The 14774-nt window shown below is 41.5% G+C and overlaps 1 pseudogene; it reads right to left on the reverse strand.

The window, feature by feature from the left end:
* Positions 1 to 10682: 10682 nt before the first annotated feature.
* LOC112840342 (prohibitin-2 pseudogene) lies at positions 10683 to 11739 on the reverse strand (annotated as a pseudogene).
* Between the last annotated feature and the right edge of the window lie 3035 nt (positions 11740 to 14774).

Consider the following 14774-nt stretch of genomic DNA (forward strand, 5'->3'; position numbering starts at 1 on the left):
TATATATACCACTTCTTCTTTATCCATTCATCTGTTGATGGACATATAGGTTTCCATAGTTTGGCTATTGTGGACATTGCTGCTATAAATATTGGGGTGCAGGTGCCCATTTGTATCTTTGGGGTAAATACCTAGTAGTGCAATTGCTGGGTCATAGGGTAGCTCTATTTTCAACTTTTTGAGGAACCTCCATACTGAAAAAGGGAAAACTTAAAATGACATTGTAGAACATTCAACAACAGCAGAATATATGTTCCTTTCAAGTGCATCTGGGACATTAACCAAGAGAGACCATATGCTGGGCTCTAAAACAAACTTTAAAGGATTAAAAAAAAACAGAAATCATACAACATATATTCTGTGACCAATGTAAGACTCAACTAGAAAACAAAAACAGAGTTATTTCCAGAAGATACCATGTATTTAGAAATTTTATAACACACTTGTAAATAATCCCTGGGTCAAAGAGGAAGTTTCAAAAGAATCTTTTTTTTTAATGATTTTATTTATTTATTTGAGAGAGATAGAGAGAGCACACAAGTCGGGGGGAGGAGGGCAGAGGGAGAGGGAGAAGCAGACTCCCCACTGAGCAGGGAGCCCGGCGCGGGGCTCAATCCCAGGACACTGGGATCATGACCTGAGCTGAAGGCAGATGCTTAACCGAGTCATCCAGGCACCCCAAGAATTTTTTTTAAATTAGGACCAATTAAAACATATGAAAAATTGGGGGGTGCAGCTAAAGGAGTGCTTAGACAAAAATTCATAGCATTAAACACTTTTTTTAAAAGAAAAAGTTATATCAGTAGTCTAAAAACTTCCATCTTAGAAATCCAGAAAAAGAACAAAGTATGCTCAAAGCAAGAAGAAAGGAAATAATGAGGATGAAAGCAGAAATAGACACACACAAATACAATAAATGGATATCTGTCAAATTTTCAAGGCAATTCAATGGAGAAAGGATCATTTTTTCAACAAATGGTGCTGAAATGATTTGTTATTTGCAAAAAAAAAGGAAAATCTACCCACACTTCACATTTTGTACAAAAATTATTTCAAAATGTATATAGACTTTAAAATATAAAACTGTGAAACTGCTAGAAATTAGGTATAGGAGAAAATACTATGATTTTTGATGAGGCAGAGTTCTTATATGCACCAAAGAAAGCACAATCTATGTAAGAACAAAATGATTAATTGGACTTTAACAAAACTATACACTTGCTCTGTGTAAGATGCTATAAGGACAATGAAAAGGCAAGTAAGAAACTGGGAAGAAATACCTGCAAATCACATTTTGATAAGGACTTTTTCCCAGAATATATATAAAATTCTCAAAATTGAACAGTAAGAAAAACACAATTTTAAAAATGGGCAAGGGATGCCTGGGTGGTTCAGTTGGTTAAGCATCTGCCTTCTGCTCAGGTTGTGATCCCAGGGTCCTGGGATTGAGTCCCACATCGGGCTCTTTGCTCAGGGCAGAGCCTGCTTCTCCTTCTGCCTCTCATGCTCTCTCTCTCTCTCTCTCTCTCTGACAAATAAATAAATAAATAAATAATCTTTAAAATTTATGAATTAATTAATTAATTAAAATGGGCAAAAAATAAATAAAATGAAATAAAAATAAAAATGGGCAAAAGACCTGAATGGACACTTCACTGAAGAGGTAAAAACAGCACCAAAAAAATACGTGGGAGGCAGCTAAGCATACAAAAAGATATTCAACGTCATTCGCCATATGGCAAGTGCAAATTAAGACCATGGTGTGATCTTTTTACACAGCTAGTACAGTATCTGAAACAAAAAACACCACCCAAAGCTGACAGTGTCAAATACTGGCAATAACATGGAGCGACCAAAACTCTCATATATGTTGGTGTCGATGTAAAATGATACAACCACTTCGGAAAACTGTTTGGCAGTGTCACATTAATTTAGGCGTATACTTACAATATAATCTAGCAACCCCACTCTTACTGATCTAAGAGAAATGAACACTTGAGTTCACGCAAAAACCTGTATAGTTGGCTGTTTTTGCAACTGTACTAGTAATCATCAAAAACTGGGAGTGGTCCAGATGTCCTTCAACAGATGAATGCCTAAACAAGCTCTGTTACATCTATACAATTGAATGCTACTCAGCAGTAAGAGGAATGAAATATTATCACAACAAATTGAATGAATCTCTAATACATGTTGCTAAGCAGAAGTAGCCAAACTCAAAAGGTGACACTTTGTAGAATTCTACTTCCATGACGTTTTAGAAAAGACAAACGATAGGGATGGAGAACAGATCACTGCTAAGTTTGGGTATAACATGATGAAATTTTACAGGAGATGGAACTCTTCCATGCGATGACTGTGGTAATGGACATACACTGTAGACTTTTGCGAAAACCCATGGACTATATCATGAAGATTAATTTTTCCTCTATGTAAATAAAGAAGACAGTAAATAAGCTAAATATACCAGTTTAATGACAAAGATTGTCTGGCTACATAAAGAAAAACCCCCAGTACAAGCTGTTTAAAGGGTACATTTTAAATACTGGGACACAGTAGATTGAAAAGAAAGGGGTTTAAAATGATACCATGGGGCGCCTGGGTGGCTCGGTTGGTTAGGCGACTGCCTTCAGCTCAGGTCATGATCCTGGAGTCCCGGGATCGAGTCCCACGTCGGGCTCCCTGCTCGGCGGGGAGTCTGCTTCTCCCTCTGACCCTCTTCCCTCTCATGCTCTGTCTCTCATTCTCTCTCTCTCAAATAAATAAATAGATAAATCTTAAAATAAATAAATAAATAAATAAATAATAAATAAAATGATACCATGAAAAGCTAACCAGAAAAGAGCTGGAGTAACTGTATTGGTGTGGTCTGAGAAGGTAAACTTAAGGCAAGAAGAATTATAACATATTATAATCTATTACTGACTTCATAATAAAGACAGTGTCATGTCAGTTTAGTAGAAAGATATGACTATTTTATATTTACCCAATAATTAAGCCTTTAAATATATAAACAGAGAAATCCATTCTCATGGGCATGAAAGATAAAACCTAAAGTTTGAATTTGTGTCTGGGGTTTAACCTGCATCTATAAAAGGATTTGCCATGTGATGCGCCCTTCAAAATTCAGTATTCAGGAGCCCAGTGGCCTGACTGTTCAGCGGGTCGGTCAGTGAAGGCCCATGAGTCTATGTGCTTCAGTCATGTCAGTTTGTATGCTCTGTGGCCAATCGATCTTCACCCTAGCTGCACAGTTTCCAATGCTGTGGGCTGTCAACACTTTACCTTCCCACAGTGGACGGCTGCAGCATTCCTCTGGAGGTGCCACAATGGAACAGACTTCATTCTCAGGTGGCACGTCTGTTGTCACGTCCCTTGGTGGCCAGGGGTTTGGGAAAGCAGCAATGAGCATGTGTGTTGCCTGCTGTCTCTTGGTGCAGATTGCTAAGGCCTCTGCATCCAGGCTTGGCCTTCAGGTAGACGTGCCATTTCCATTTCATATGGGAGCTTTTTGTACCTATTGGGACTTTGGTTCAGAGAAGACCCCAAGTGGGATGAGAAGTCATAACTCTTCCTTGGGCTTGATCGTTGTTATTCACTAGGATTTGAGCATATCAATGCAGTTAGGTCTCAAGGGGCTTACACTTCTCAGAGGTGGGGGGAAAGTGTGAAGTGGAAAAGCCCAGAGCCCACTAAATAATGGGGCCTGTCACTGACAAAGGCTACAAAGAGCTGTCAGGTTGATGAGAGATTCCCGTAACTTCACAGTTCTGAGGAGGATGGGGGACAAAGGCAGAGCTTGTTTCAGATTTAACTGAACCACTTCCAAGGCCACCATTCAGATTTAGCTGCATTTCTGTTGACTTCAATCAGAAAACGTGTGAGAATTCTCAGGTACGTAATTTGTGGTCTCCAACACTAAAGAAGCAATGACATGGGGGCATCCTTTGTCATCGTGTGTTGCATGAACTCAGTGATTCCCCTGGGGAGTTTGTGTGCCCAGACCCCAGACCTAATCTTATGTCCATGTGACAAAACTGAATAGTGAATCTCTGGTGCCTAGATCCACTTTAATCTCAGAAGATCAAAAGATGGCCTATGGCCTTCTCTCCCCAAAACCCTCTTGCAAGGTGGGACTTCTGATAATGGCAGTATGAAGAAGCAGAGCAAATCTTCCTACAGAAGACAATTATGAAAACTGGACAAAAATATTCAAAACAAATATTTGAAGTCACTGAAAAATAAATACAGGCAGGTAAAAACATGAGAAGAACTTTGATACTGAATTACTTGAATCTTGAACGAAATGGGTAGGAACTGCAAATCATAGCCTCCTTACCTACGGGAGCATTCTCCTAACTCTTTATTGCTCTCTCTTCTTCTCTCATTCTCTCCTTCTCTTTGATTATTTGATAACTGCAGCCCCAGTGGCTCAAGAAGGCGGGTGATGGCTTTCATGGTGCAGAGTAATTGGAAGTTTAGAGGGAAAAATATGAAAGCGAGAGAGCAGCAAAAGTATTGAGATCCCAAATCTAAGTACAAGCTGCAACAAAATCCCTGGCTGACCACTAATCTGTGCATGGTTGTGGGACACTCAAGAGAAACTGCTAAAAAACCAGGAAGAACTAGACTGGTCCTGGTGAATTCTGCAAGTCCACACTTCAACTGATGAATTCTTCAGTTAGCACAAAGCTTAGGCAGCAGAAAGCAAAAACCTTACTGGTTTGAGGTGTCGAAGGTCAGAACTTGTGGTTGGGGTGGGTATCTGAAAATTTAGGGGAAATATCAAGGACAAGGCAACCACAGAGACGGTGAGGCCAAAATGGAGTAGAAACTGTCCAAATCCTTCGTTGGCACACTAAAGTACACAGATGCAGGACAGATCACTCGAGATTCAGGATAAAAATGCAGCAACTGGATATGGGAAAACAGAGCCAACACACTAGCTATCACATACAGCAGGGGTTCACATTTCACTGTGTGGTCAAGGCAAGTTGACCATTTTCTAGGAAAAAAAATAAAGGCAATCCTCAGAAAAATAAAATAGGTTCCAGATTTGCTAAAATATATCTCTGATATCCACTTTTAAAATAAATATTATCAGACCTTCAAAGAAAGAGAAATATGTAACCGTAATGAGAAAGTCAACAGAAATGTTGACAGCATGTCCCAATATTGGATTCAGCATTCAAAGACTCCCACGCAGATCTAAGAATTTCAAAGAATTGAATGAAAACATGTTGAAGGAATTAAAGGAAATCTTGGTATTAAAGGGTGCACAGGGAAGAAATCTGAATGAAAAAAAATAGAGAGAGGACCAAATAAAAATTCTCAAACTGAAATGAAAATTCAGTGGATGAGCGCAAAGGTCTTGGGAAGGCATCGAGATTGAATATAAATCCATACAAATTACCCAATCCAAAAAAAAAAAAAAACCACAGAGAAAAAAGAATGAAAAGTAAATAAATCCTTAGAAGCCCATAGAAGAATATATAAAAGGCAATAGGCAATAGACAGTCAATCGGAGTTCAAAAATAAGGAGGAGGGAAAAGAGCAGAAAAAAAGATTTGAAGAAATCGCATTTGAAAGGCTCCAACTTTAGCCTATAGATCCAAGATGCTCAATACACCAAGAGAGACCACCAAGAAGACCACCCAGGCACATCTCTATACAACTGATGGAAACCAAAGATAGGAAAAAAATCTGGAAACAAGCAGGAGATAATGATACCTTACATATAGGGTGTGGTGGTTTAAAAATGTTCACAAACTCTAATTTTCCTCCTCTTGAGAGGTCAAACTAATTCCTTTCCTCTTGGGTGTGGACTGGACTCAGTGACTCACTTCTAATGAAAAGAAAAAAGTGGATGCCATGTTTAGAGATTAGGTCATAAAAGGGTCTGTGGTCTTTTGCACTCTCATTATCTCCTTCTCTTTGATCCTTTGTTTTGGAAGAAGCCAGGTGCCGTGTCATAAAGATGATCACGTGTGGCAATGGCCATGTAGTCAAAGGCTAGGGCTTCTGGCGAAGTGGCCAGCAAGGAACCGAAGCCTCCAGCCAACAGCCCCATGTGTGAGCTTGAATACATATCCTTAGCCCCAGTCAAGCCTTCTCATCATTGCAATTCCAGCCAAACTATCGATAGTAACCTAATGAGAAACCTCTAGCCAGAAATACCCAGCTAGACTGCTCTTCGAATTTAGACACTCAGAAATGGATTGAGATAATAAATGTTCACTGTTTCAAGCTGTCTCCTTTTTTTGTAATTTGTTACACAGCAGTAGATAACTATTACAGGACTTGGTGTCTGGAAATGAGGTGCTGTTGTAACAAAAAATTAAAATGAGGTGGTAGATTTGGAATCAGGCAGTTGGTAGAAGTCGGACTTTGAAGTGAGTTTTTAGGAGAAATAGATTTACATAAATAACCCAAATTTTCAGTAAAAGGTGCAAAGACAGTAAGGAGTCCTAGAGAGCCCTAAAATTCTTCTGTGACTGGAGACTCAGGGCAGGATTGGGAAACACAAATACAGTTATGGGACGGGTTTAGAGAAGCTTTGAAGAGAAAGCAAGCTGAAACATGTGTGCAGCTGCTAGCACAGGCCATCCTTCATGGAACAAGACGGGTCACTAAACATGCAAAACTAAGATCCCAAGTATGTAGACAAGAGCCTCTGGTCCGGGGCTGGGGGATGTCTAGGATCTCATTGTCTAGTCTTCTCCCTGGCCTCTCGCATAATATTTTCTTCCCACAGGAGAAAAAGAAGGGGGCTATGCTTAGCTGCAAGTGAGTTTGAGTCAGGAGGTTGATCCCTAAGACCCTTAGGCCCATGGGCGGGGGGAGCTCGCTCACTCCATGATTCCTCTAGTTATAGCTCTGGGCTTGGACCACATCCCATTGTTGTTCTGCTCCAGGAAGTGAGATTGCCTAAGGCTCTGATATGTCTCTCAGGGTTCCTAAAGGTGAGACCCTGAAGGGCCCGGAGTAGGGGAGGGGTTGGGGCAGAGGGGACACAATGGAGTCATGGGGATTCCTTGAGTGGGACATTTTAGGCACATAATGGACTGCTGAGAATGTCAACACTTGCGTGACTGGGATGCCTGGGTGGCTCAGTCGGTTAAGCGGCTGCCTTCGGCTCAGGTCATGATCCCAGGGTTCCAGGATTGAGCCCCACATCAGCCTCCCTGCTCCTTCGGGAGTCTGCTTCTCTCTCTCCCTCTGCCTGCTGCTCCCCCTGCTTGTGTGCATGTGCGCGCTCTCTCTCCCTCTCTCTCTGACAAATAGATAAATCTTCAAAAACAAAAAGAGAAATACACTTGTGTGATGTGACCAACCTGAATTCGTTCGTGATTGCTTTTTTCTAAAGTGTGAGACAGCTGCCTTGGGTCGGACTGGTGACACGCGATTTGGCCCCACTCCCACGACGGGACCTGCGGATGCCCTGACTTCTCGTCCTGCAGCTGGCATCTGGACAAATCTGTGCTCCTATTAGCACGATGCGAGGAGCTGGGGAGACTGGCCCACCCCTGGCCCACGAGGACCCCCTCCCCACACTGACCTCTACGTTTCTTCCCTCACCCACTTTCCGGTTCCCGCAGAGGCAGGGCTGGGCTGTATCCCTCCCTGTTTGTACTTCATGTCGCCCTGAGTAGTAATGTCTTACTTCCCTATTTAAAATAAAAGTCCAGATATGAATTTCTTTTTTCTACTTCTTGTCACATGGAGTTGATGGGCTAATAAAGGAAAAGATTTGTAAAGTTTGAGACAGAAAATAAGGGGAAGTCTGAGAACCTTCCAGAATCTTCAGGTTTGCGGCTCTGAGTCTGTTGCGGGTGGGGGACAGGAGAGGCCCTGAGGAGCCTCGCGTGGGCGGGGCCTGTGTGGGCTTTCACCACGGTCACTCTTGGGCTTGGTCATCTCCTCTGCTCCTTTGTCCTTGTCACTTCAGTAGAACCTTGTCCCACTAGGACCTGTGATCATAGGGACCTGGACACCACGGGGACCTTGTCCTGTTTCCAGGGCCCTGGGCAGCAAGGGGTTCATGTAGCTGGGTCAGCCTGCGTTCTGGCCTGGGTCCAGCCCTCAACCCCTCTCCTTTCTGTAGTTATATTTTTCTTCTGTGGGTTCTTTTGGATTCTGCCTCTTCTTTTTCCTGTGTAGAGTTCTGGTCTCCTTTTCCTCTGGGCTTCCCCCATCTCTCACAGCAGGAGGAATCGTTCTGCCTGTCAATGTTCTTACCGGTCCCGGGGAACCCCTGCATGCAGGCCTCTGTAGCATCGAGGGATTCATTTTCACACTCATCCAGCTCTTGCCCTCCTTCCAGGGCTGTTTCCTAGGCTGTTTTTCCCATCTTTCCAATCTTTTTTTTTAAAGAATCAGATCCTGGAATCAGTAGAGAGGAGGGATCCGAGAGTTTTTCATCTTAAATTCCTGTTGGGTTCCTACGTTCTCTGCAGCTTGCCCCCTTCCTCTGCCCTTTCCTCCAGTTACCCAAGCTCTGGCTCTCATGCAAACTCATGGATTTATAAGACAAAGTCTAATTTAGGTGCCCAGTTGGTTAGGAAATAGGACCCATAAGCCTAGGATCATCTTTTCTGGAGAAATGTAATCCTGTGCTGTGCAGGAGGGTTGGGGTGGAGGGAGGAGCTGAGCAAAGGGAGAGAGCAGCATGTGAGAAAGCATGGGCAGCACTGATGGCAAGTGAGGGGATTCGTGCTACAGTGGCCACCAAATAGAATTTGGCCTAGGGTTGCATTAATAAAGATACTGTCTCTAGAGCAGGGAGGTGCTCTACGCTGATTATTCATTCAACTGATTTCTGTTGTGTGGCAGATATATGACAGACTCTTTTTGATGTAGGAAACCTCAGTGGAAAAAATAAAGAACAGGTAAACATTGCCAGCCTTGTGGAGTATTTGTTCTATCGCTGAGGGGCAGGCTGTACACCACAAGCATAGTAAAGAAGGAAAGGGTTTACATTACAAGTTTACATTAGAAGCCTGACCCGGGGCTCAATCCCATGACCCCGAGATCATGACCTAGCCGAAATCAAGAGTTGGATGCTCAATCGACTGAGCCCCCCAGGTGCCCTGATCCCAGCCTTTAGGTGGGCACAGGAATCACCCGGACCTCTCGTCAAGATCCAGAATAGTCTGGAATAAAGCCCGAGATTCTGAATTTATAATAAGCTTGGCGCTGATGCTTCTGGTCTTTGGATCACACATTTGGTAGCAAGACTGCAGACCAGGATTCCCACATGAACGTGCAGCAGCCTCACATGTAGGGCTTGTTGAACAAGTGATTCCCGAGCTTTGTTCCCAACATTCTAAGCTGGTGGTTCCAGGAAGAGGCCTGAGTATTTTGTAATAAACCCACAAGCAATTTTGGCACTCAGCCGTATCCGGAACCACTGAGGTCAGTGATCAGAGAGCCCTCAGGGTAGGGAAGGGACTTAAGTCCACATTTAAATGTTATTTTTTCCTGTGAAGAAAAAGTCAAAACATGCTAGGAGATACATGTTGTTTTCTCTATCCTGGAGTATAGCCAGGTGGAAGATTTAGAAAGTGATTATCAGCTCAACATAAAGAAAATCTCTAAGTTGCTAAGAGTACATTTCTTAAATGTACTCACAACAAAAAAAGAAATGGTAATTATGTAACTTGCAGGTGTCAGCTAACACTGGGATGGTAATCATTTTGCAACACAGAAGTGTACCAAATCAACAGGTATTCATCTTAAACTTATACAATGTTATATGTCAACTACATTTCAATAAAACTGAAAAACAAAATCTCTGAATCCTTGCTGAGACTATTTCTTACATGAATTTCTCTTTCACTTCTTGGTGTGAACAACAGATTCCAAGTTGTTCTAATTGAAATAGATGATAGATATTTATATTTATTATATACTTACATATATATAGATATATATACACATACATAAACACACCTTGTTTTATTTCAGGGAATACCAGAGAACAGGCTTGCAGCCGGCTACACATCCAGGAACAGAATCCAAAATCCCACCCTATGTGGTTCCATGTAGGAATTTATAATAAGCCCCCGCTGCTGAGCACAAATGCCACTGCCCACAACACTGACTCCAGGGATGCTGGACACTGGACCTTGCAGCAAGGATTGCTGTTTGCTGCTCCTGGCAACTGGATACACTTTGCAACTCACACCACTTATGCCAAATGCATGCAACACTGTTCAGCCTATCTGTCTGCACGTCCTGAGTCAGAGGCTGGCATGCGGTCACTTGAATACTGGAACTTCATGCTCTGTTCAATGCAAGAATGTTTGGGAAGGTGAGTTTTCCTCTCTTAATGGAGGCAAGTGGGCTCTGCTTCCTATCTAGACTCTGTGAATGTGGGATTCTAATGTGGGAAGAGGGTACAGGTTCCAGGGGTAGAGCATGGAGGTAAGCAATGGAAAAAAGAATGGTAAATTTTACTTTTTGTAGCAATGCTCTGAGATCTAGAACTTTATCTGGTACATTGCGGGCACTTGGGTTTGGTTGGATGAATGAGTGACTAATAAATGACATCTTTCAACTTACTCCCTTGATAGTCTGTTAGAGGGTCCCCCTTTTGTCTACTCCAGTTTATACCCACAAATAAATGGAGTGGCAAATAAGTTGAATGATGAAATGATTACTCAAAATCATTCCCTAGAAAACTTGTCAGGCTTTGTTTATTCAAGAAGGGTTGGGAGGACAGATGCAGGAGGGACCATCACATGATACTAGGGGTGGGATGGGGGTGTGCTGGACCCCTTAAAAGCCAGGGGAGGAACAGATCCACTTCTTCTCTGGGAGTAGAGTTCCCAGTCACCAGGCTCATTTCTTACCCTTGATGAGGCTGTCACTGCCCCGGGTGAAACTTTCATCCTGTAGGTTCAGGACGAGGTTGTCAGCAGTGAGATAGATACTGTTCTGTGATGTGGCAATCGTCTTGGAGATGTTCTGGGCTGCCCGGATCTTGCGCAGTTTGATATAGCCAGGGTTCTTGCTCAGGGCTTCTCCAAGCATTCTGGCGGCCTCAGCCTCACCCTCGGCCTGCACAATCTTCTGCCGCTCTTCCTGCTTTGCTTTTTCCACCAAAAACTGGGTTCGCTGGGCTCCCTGCTGAGCCACTTGTTTGGCTTCCACAGCAGCTGTGTATTCTCAGCTAAAGCTGAGCTCTGTGATGGCCACATCATCCAGGATGAGGCTGAAGTCCTTGGCCCTCTCTGTCAGCTCCCGCCGGATCAACAAGGATACCTGGGCCCACTGGGTGATCAGCTGTGAGGCATTGAACTTGGCCACCATACTCTTCAGCACCTCATTGACAATGGATGGCAGCACTTGCTCCTCGTAGTCTAGCCCTAGGTGCTGAAACATGCTGGGAAGCTCCATGGCATTGGGTCGAGACGGGACTCGCAGAGAGATGTTCACCATCTGCAGGTCTTTGGAGCCTGTGGGGGAGGAAATTTTTTGGGGTCTGGCCCAAATGTCATAGATGATGGGGTACTGGAACCAGGGGATCCTGAAGTGAAGGCCTTCGGCCAGTATGGTGTCCTGCACGCCACCGATCCGATTAAAGAAAATGGCTCTGTGTCCTCCTTCCATGGTGAACACGGATTCGCAGACGCCGTAGACCACAACGCCGTCCCACAGCAGCAGCTTTAGCACCGTGCCCATGCCCCGGGGCCCGGAGGGCAGCCGTCCCACTAAGTCCTTCAAGTTCTGGGCCATGTCCGATCCTGAGGCCAGCGGCACCAGAGGTCAGAAGCAGGTGCTGGCCCCCCTCAACCCCACTCCAGTTCAGAGATCACACCCTTCACACAAGGGTCCAGGGCCCTTGCCTTTGTCTGTTGCTAGGATTAAAAGAACAAGATCTATAAGATTTCAGAGGATCTGTATATATATATATATATATATACACCCTGATATTTTATATATATATACCCTGATATTTTATATTAACTTCCATATTTCTCTTTATGTGCACATATTTCTGGGGAGAGTATCCATAACATTTATCAGTTTTTATGTGGTCCCAGCAAAAGTCTAAAAAAACCATCCTAGTTTAGACATTGTGCTACTCAATCTCTGGTCCATGAAGAGCTATCAGTCTTCAGCAGATCCACTGACATGATATAAATGCTCATCTTTTTTGGCAATTACAGTCTGGGACAAGATAAGGTAGAGGTTTAGTTGCTTATATTCACTTTCAATTCCCAACTGTATCTTGATAACAAATAGTTCACAAACCAGCACTGGCTTACAGAAGACACAAAGTAGCACTGGTTTAGGTAGACTTGTATTCCAGGACCTGTCCTGGTGCCAGATAAATAACAGGAGTGAAAAAATAGTTAATGGGATTCCATGTCCAGGAACAGGGTAGACTAGATTTTAAGTTGCCTCTTACACTAAAAATAATTGATAAAATATAAAAAACATCTAAAACAACTATCAAGAGAATAGTCATTTAGTCCAAAAATATAAATGTAGGCAATAATCCAGAGAGAAAAGTTGGTTTTATCCTTAGGGCATCTGCCAAATCTGGAAAAATCTTAGCTTTGGTTTTCTCAGGTTCATGAATTGTAATAGACAGGAAATGATGCCCAGAGCTTATTCATGTGGGGAGCATATGAGATATACCCTCCCTGAAAATCTGAGAAAGCAAGATTCAAATTCACAGAGTAAGAATGAAACAAAAAAATAAAGTCTGTTCTACCCTCTAATAAGGAAATTTTCATTTCAGACAGCAAAAAAAGGAGCAAACAACTATTTTGGGGTATCTGCAATCATGAACTAACCCGTCTCTGATTTATAGTCTAAATTTGCTTTATCATTTGGGCCAAAATAACCTCAAGCCATGATTTCATTTTATAGGGGCCCTGGATTTGTGATGACCCAAAAACTGGAAGAAAGAAACAAAAATCTCTAGAGAAATCCATATTGAACCTAGGTGTCAAAGAATTTACACAAATAATTTCATAAGAAAAAAGAGCAACTTACAGCAAGAAATGAGTAAGTACAAATGGACAAAGAAACTATGATTGAGAATCAGCAGAAAGAATATATAGTAAAAAGAAGTTCGTAAAAATTCAATATTGAAATTGTGAGACACAGAACATAACATAATCAAAACTTTATATAAATACATAATATAAATATGTATATGACAAAAAGAAAAAACACTTAAAAATGCCTGGAGCAAAAATGACAAAATTGCTGCTTAGGAAATAACTCAACATTGTGAAATATCATTAAATAATTTAAAAATTAGGGTAGAAAACATCCACTTAATAAAAAAGGAGTCAGTAAAAGAGGAAGGAAAGTACACAAGAAACATAGAACACAGAAAGTAAAATGGCATCATAAATCCAACTGGACCAGTATTCACATTAAATGTAAATGAATTAAACAAGTGAATCAAAGTGCAGATTGTTAGACTGAAAACCAAACAAGAACCAACTATGCTGTCTATAGCAGACACACCTGAGATTTAATTACAAATTGATTAAAATTAAAGGGATGGGAAAAGATATCCCAGACAAACAGCAACTGTAAGAAAGCTGGAGTGGACAAAAGTGGACATATTTTAAAAATATGCGTAGAGATAACAGGGACATTCTATACTGATAAGAGGGTTAATCCATCAGAAAAATAAAACAATTATAAACATATATGCACCTAATAACCAAGTACCAAATACATGAAAACAAAACTGATGGAAATTAAGAGAGAAATAGACAATATAACAATAATAGCTGAAGACTTTAATATATCACTTTCAATAATGGATAAGACAACTATGCAGAAGGTCAACAATAACAAAAAAGAAGACTTGAACAATACTATGAACCAACAGGATAAACTAACAGACATTTACAAAACACTTCACCCAACAATAGCAAATATACATTCTTCTCAAATGCATATGGGACATTCTTCAGGATCAACCATTCCTCTATAAATTTAAAAAGATAGAAATAATACAAAATATGTTCTCTTATCACAATGGCATGGAATTTGAAATTTATCCACAACTGAAAGAAATTTGAGAAACTCACAAATATGTGGAAACTAAACAATGCACTTCTATATAACCAGGATCAAAGAAGGTATCAAAAGGAAATTAGAGGGGCGCCTGGGTGGCTCAGTCGGTTAAGCAACTGCCTTCGGCTCAGGTCATGATCCTGGAGTCCCGGGATCGAGTCCCGCATCGGGCTCCCCGCTCAGCGAGGAGCCTGCTTCTCCCTCTAACCCTTCCCCCTCTCATGTACTCTCTCTCATTCTCACTCTCTCAAAATAAATAAATAAATCTTTTTTTAAAAAAAAGGAAATTAGAAAACACTTTGAGATTAATGAATATGAAAACACAACGTACCAAAATTTATGGGATGCTACTAAAGCAGTGCTGAGAAGGAAATTTATAACTGTAAATGTATACATCAAAAAAAAGAAACATCTCAAAACACTTACCTAAACTTCCACCTTACATCAAAGGAAAAAGAGAAGCAAACTAAACCAAAAGGAAGCAGAAAGAAAGAAAAAGTAAAGATGATAGGGGAAATTAATGAACTAAAGGTAATATACAAGCAATACATGAAATTAACTAAATCAAATTTGGTCCTTTGAAAGAGTAATAAAACTAACAAATCTTCACCTAGACTCCCAAAAAAATAAAAAGAGAGAGAGAAAGAGAAAGAAAGAAAGGAGAAAGAAAAAGAAAGAAAGAAAGAAGAAAGAGAAAGAAAGAAAGAAAAAGAAAGAAAGAA

The sequence above is a fragment of the Callorhinus ursinus genome, unplaced genomic scaffold, assembly GCF_003265705.2.
Source record: "Callorhinus ursinus isolate GAN/ISIS: 27379988/994484 unplaced genomic scaffold, GSC_fseal_2.0 scaffold76, whole genome shotgun sequence".
In the NCBI taxonomy this organism is placed as follows: Eukaryota; Metazoa; Chordata; class Mammalia; order Carnivora; family Otariidae; genus Callorhinus; species Callorhinus ursinus.